This window comes from Triticum aestivum, chromosome 6B, assembly GCF_018294505.1.
Source record: "Triticum aestivum cultivar Chinese Spring chromosome 6B, IWGSC CS RefSeq v2.1, whole genome shotgun sequence".
Taxonomy (NCBI): domain Eukaryota; kingdom Viridiplantae; phylum Streptophyta; class Magnoliopsida; order Poales; family Poaceae; genus Triticum; species Triticum aestivum.
Genome location: NC_057810.1, coordinates 85,991,114 through 85,996,953, shown reverse-complemented (window position 1 = coordinate 85,996,953; position 5,840 = coordinate 85,991,114). Strand labels below are relative to the sequence as shown.

At 46.9% G+C, this 5,840-nt stretch overlaps 1 pseudogene; it reads left to right on the top strand.

The window, feature by feature from the left end:
• Positions 1-2,111: 2,111 nt before the first annotated feature.
• On the top strand, positions 2,112-4,325 carry LOC123133593 (uncharacterized; annotated as a pseudogene).
• Positions 4,326-5,840: the final 1,515 nt, after the last annotated feature.

Sequence of the window (5,840 nt, the reverse complement as noted above, 5' to 3'; positions counted from 1 at the left end):
TTCCGAATACGTGGACATTTTTAGAATTCACAAACATTTTTGGAATTGGCGGACATTTTTCGAATTCACGAATGTTTCTGAACTGTTGAACTTTTTTGAATGTACGCATAGGCAATGCATATCACTGCCTGTCAATTTGTTTTTGAGCAAAGACTGCCCATCAAATAGGAGCTCCCTTTCACGACCAATGCTTCTCGACGGGGACAAATGGGCTAGAGGGCATTGTAAGCGCGCGTCATGTTAGGCACCAGTGACCAGTGTCCAGAACCGGGACAAATGGGCCTCTGGAATCGAGACAAATGAGCCTTTTTCTACTAGTGGGATGAGATCACGGACATGACGAGGAGTCTCGAAATGGTCGAGAAGTAAAGATTGATATATATTGGACGATGATATTCGGACACCGGAATGGTTCGAGTATATATTTCGGAGAACTGAGGGGTTACCGAAACACCCCCCCCCCCCCCCCCCGAGGAAGTATTGTGCCTACATGGGCCTTAAGGGAGAGAGAGGATAGCCCGCAAGGGGTGGCTCGCGCCCCCCTCCAAGGGAGTCCGAATAGGACAAGGAGGAGGGGGTGCGGCCCCCTTTCCCTCTCCCTCTCCCTCTTCTTCCTTTCCCCCCTCCGATGAGAAAGGGAAAAGGGGGGGCCGAATCCTACTAGGAGTGGAGTCCTAGTAGGACTCCCTGTCGGTGTCAAAACTGGCAGATCTCGGGTAGGGGGTCCCGAACTGTGCGTCTAAGGATCGAAGGTAACAGGAGGCGGGGGAAACGATGTTTACCCAGGTTCGGGCCCTCTTGATGTAGGTAATACCCTACTTCCTGCTTGATTGACTTTGATAAGTATAGGGGTTACAAGAGTTGATTTACCTCGAGATCGTAATGGCTAAACCCTAGATGTCTAGCCTGTATGATTATGATTGCCTCTATGGACTAAACCCTCCGGTTTATATAGACACCGGAAGGGGCTAGGGTTGTACAAGGTCGGTTTACAGGGGAAGGAAACCATACATCCGGACGTCAAGCTTGCCACACACGCAAAGAAGAGTCATGTCCGGACACGGGGGGAAGTCTTCTATCTTGTATCTTCATGGCCTAGCAGTCCGGCGCATGTCACATGTCCTGGATGCCCGGGGACCCCCTAATCCAGGACTCCCTCACTCCCCCCCCCCCCCTCATGGCGCGCCCCTGGTGGCCGGCCTCCTCCCCTCCCTCTTTTATATATGTGGGCAGGGCACCCCTAGGAGACACAACAGTTATTCTCTTAGCCGTGTGCGGTGTCCCCCTCCACAGTTTACTCCTCCGGTCATAGTGTCTTAGTGCTTAGGCGAAGCCCTACGCGGATCAGATCACCATCACCGTCACCACGCCGTCGTGCTGACGAAACTCTCCCTCGACTCTCTGCTAGATCAAGAGTTCGAGGAACGTCATCGAGCTGAACGTGTGCTGAACTCAGAGGTGCCGTACGGTCGGTACTAGATCGGCCGGATCGCGAAGACGTTCGATTACATCAACCGTGTTATACTAACGCTTCCGCTTTCGGTCTACGAGGGTACGTAGACACACTCTCCCCTTCTCGTTGCTATGCATCTCCTAGATAAATCTTGCGTGATCCTAGAAATTTTTTGAAATTGCATGCTACGTTCCCCAACAAGTTTATGAATTCACCATGAACAATTTTTGAATTTGTGGACATTTCTGGAATACATGAACAAGTTTTTAATCTGTGATTCTTTTTAAATTTGCGTGAACATCTTTTGAATCCATGAACATTTTCAAACCCACAATTTTTTTTTTCCGAATACGTGGACATTTTTAGAATTCACAAACATTTCTGGAATTGGCAGACATTTTTTTAATTCACGAATGTTTCTGAACTCATGAACTATTTTGAATGTGCGCATAAGCAATGCATATCACTGCCAGTCAATTTGTTTTGTTTTTTTGCAAAGACTGCCCGTCAAATAGGAGCTCCCTGTGACCAATGCTTCTGGACGGAAGGAGGCAGGCTGCCTATGGGCCAGAGGGCATTGTAAGTGTGCGTCGTGTTAGGCTGCACGAGTGACCAGGTCGCGTACCCCTCAAAAAAAAAAGAGTGACCAGGTCGCGTGTGTTGTGTGTTTCGACCAGGGGAGTAGTTCATAGACTCATAGTCTTCATTCTTGAGAAACCATGGATCACCATGGATCCCAAATCCCCGGCCGCTTGGTCTATTCGTTCCCAATTCCTCCCCTGAACCTCTAGATCTGGATCCAGGAAGAGTGTAACAACGTCTTTGCGGCGGAAGACACAGCGCCCCGTGCGCGATCTCGAAAGGAGATCGATCGGCGATGGAATCGGAGCCGGCCGCGCTGCCCGAAGACGCGCTCGCCGAGGTCCTCCGGCGTCTCCCGCCGCACGTCCTGGCCGAGGCCCGGCGGGTGTGCAAGGCGTGGCGCGACGCCGTCGACGGCCGCCTGCGCGGCAACCTGCTTCCGCGCTCGGTGCGCGGCATCTTCATCAACTTCAGTCAGACTTTCTTCTCGGAGTTCTTCGCCCGCCCCTCGACGGGCCCGGCGATTGACGGAGGGCTCGATTTCCTGCCCTGCATGGGCGTCAAGGTCACGGACCACTGCCACGGCCTTCTGCTTTGCTGCGAGTCGGGTGACGATGCACTGCCGCGCGAGTACGTCGTCAACCCGGCCACGCGTCGGTGGGCGCGTCTGCCCAAACGCCCCCGGCCGCACATGCCAGGATTCGAGCAGACCGCCTACCTCGCATTTGACCCTGTTGTCTCGCTGCACTACCAGGTCTTTCTGATCCCACGCGCCCCACTGCCCTGTGACGGCGAAACCGACGGCGACAACCCGTTGCTCGAATCGGAGTGGCCCCCTGCATCATACTTCATCCATGTGTTCTCGTCGGTGACTCAGCGATGGGAGAAGACAACCTTCCTTCGGGAAGGGGAAGCTGCAGGGATCGTCGCCAACAAGCAGTGGAATTTGTGGTATGATCACTATTGTTATCAGTATAGTTATCATGCCGTCTACCAGCACCAGCAAAGCGCGCTCTACATCCATTGCCGGCATGGCTATCTTACCAGGTATTGTAGTCGCTCCCTCCTCAGTTGTCATTCTCTTTCAACAAATACAGTATATATAATATACAACTATGATCCACTCATGCTGTTAATAATCTACTTTATCCTAATGTTTATGTTTGTAGAATGTCCTTGTCAAATCACACATACAGAGTAATTAAACTACCAGGTGCCAGTGAATTGATGCGATATCCCAATCACCACCATCTCGGGAGATCGTTGAGAGGGGTGTATTATGCAATACTTGATGACCGGAATCGACTTCAGGTTTGGTATCTCAGTGAATCATGCGGTCGAATAGAATGGCTATTAAAACATGATACCTGTCTTAAGACCTTTGAACATGATGACTATGCTCAACAAGTGGGCAGACAATGGATCTTACAAGATGTTAACTACCGTAAGTGGTGCTCTGAAGATCCCGAGAATCACAAAGTGACTGCGGAAGAGAAATATGATTGGAACTCTGATGAGGATAACGTTATTGACACTCAAAATGTCATTGAAGAGGTTGAAGACGTCGATGGAGATTATTTCCTCCTTGGATTTCATCCTTACAAAGAGGTTGTCTTCTTGATTTTCATCTGCAATAACAACCAGAGGATTGGCCTATGACTGGAACATCTCAAAATTTCAAGACTTGGGCAGTTCAAGGCCATGGATGGGAGCAGTTTATGATGAACCACCATATGGAAAGACGGACACATCTTTTCCGTACACGCCTTGCTGGATGGGCGAGTTTCCTGGAAACGAATTAGAATCTCTATTTGAAGACGAGAAGCTATATAGGGAAAAGTTGGAACAAGAAGCTCAACTTAAGGAGGAATCCAACTGTACCTACATGGGCGAATACGAGCTGCGCAAGCACTGTGGGCGCGCCAAGAGGGTCAAGGACTCTGCCGCCAAGGTTCGTCGCAGACGCCACATCATGGCTCGGTAGGAACCCACGGTCACCATCATGAAGTGCAAGGCGATTCTCACCGGGGCAACAAAGTTCAACCTTGGCAAGGCTACCATAGAGCTAGTCACTGCCATCGTTGGATCCTACCTACTTGATTAGTTTCCTGGAAACAAAGATGAGTAGGTAGTCGCCAGGTTCATTTATCATGCCTTACTTATCTATTTGTGCTCAGTGTCGGAACCTTGTCTTGGTACTCTGCACAATTTCGGTTTGCCTTGTAGACTATGTGACTTTGTTATTCCCGTCTATGTGACTTTATCATTCCCATATATATTTTTTGAAACAAGGCAAAGAAAGCTAACAATGTTCACCAGTAATTTTGAAGGATCCCTCAGCGTATATGTATATGCATATAAGGATATACACATACATAAAAATTAAAATATTTTTTTGACAGCAAAACGACTTTATTTCTCATATAATAGATAGGTCATTTACAAAGGTGAGAAATAAAATAAGTGATAGAAATGTCCCAAAAGCTAGGGGATCTAGAATTATATCAATGTTAGCTAAGCCATCTGCTGCAGTGTTTGCTTCTCTGACGCAATGTGTGAACTGAACTTTTGCAAAATCCCGTTTTGCACTCTGCTATTCAAATTATTCAAGCTGTTTTTTCACTAGTATTTTGATCCAGACTGGTAGAACGTTAAGCGTTGTAAAAGTACTTAACAGTCATGAATACATACATAAAACCACATTTGGCGCTGAAGTTAGTGGGATGTTTTGCAATACAAATAGTAGCTCCCAGTAGTAAAAGTGATTTTAATATCTATATGTGATGATGCTGCCACTTCTAATGAACTATACATGTTTGTCTAGGATTAGAAGTATATTATTGTCATCTTTGCCAATTATCAGGTATTTATTTTAGAAATTAGAATCAAATCATTGTGTTCTTGCGAATCTTGCTTCATGTCTGATTTCCTTCGCGCCATACCAAGCCCAGGGACTGCCATACCCAGCTCAGCGTCTGCCATGCATCTGCCTTCCTATTTGGTCAAGAACGCACACAAGTTCAGGTTCTTGCTTCTCGCCTTGTCTGTGGCGAGACTTCTTTACTTCTCGCTTTGTCTAGTTTGTAAAAATAAAAACAAAAAATAAAATTTATTCAGATGGGGAGCCTTTTCTGTGATAGTTTCCAAAACAAAATGTGCAAATGGGCGGTGTATGTACCTCGTCCGATGTGAAACGGTGTTACTTTAGATAGGATATTATAGTTTACCTATGTTTGTTTGAGCAACTAGCGGTATATGAAAACTTTCACCTTGTTTTTGTACGTAGTGAATTAGTGACGATGGCTCTCATGAGTAACTCAGCGCGAGCATTCACATCCAGTGATTGAAAAAAAGTTTCACTAAACGGCAATATAAATTTTGAAAACTCTTCTTGTATTATGTTGGGTTCTTTCTTTTTCTCGGACGCTTGCAAAACCTTTGGCACAACAGATTTTTCCAATAACGCAAATAAATAATAGTCAATTCATGGTCTTTCATTTGCTAAAAAAATCCATGGTCTTTCCCAATAATAAATAAATAATGTTATACAACACGTGTAAACACTAGTAGAAAAAGGGTCAAATGTGAGACACATTAGTCCCGGTTTGTAACAGAACCGACACTAATGTGTCCATTAGTGCCGGTTCCAACGGCTAGGCGGGAGGAGCTCTTTAGTACCGGTTCGTGCCACGAACCGGTACTAAAGAAAGTGGTGGCAGGATGTTGTCAGAGTGGGGCCCTTCCAGCACCATTAGTACCAGTACGTGGCATGAGCCGGTACTAAAGGTCGCCCTATATAAACCCT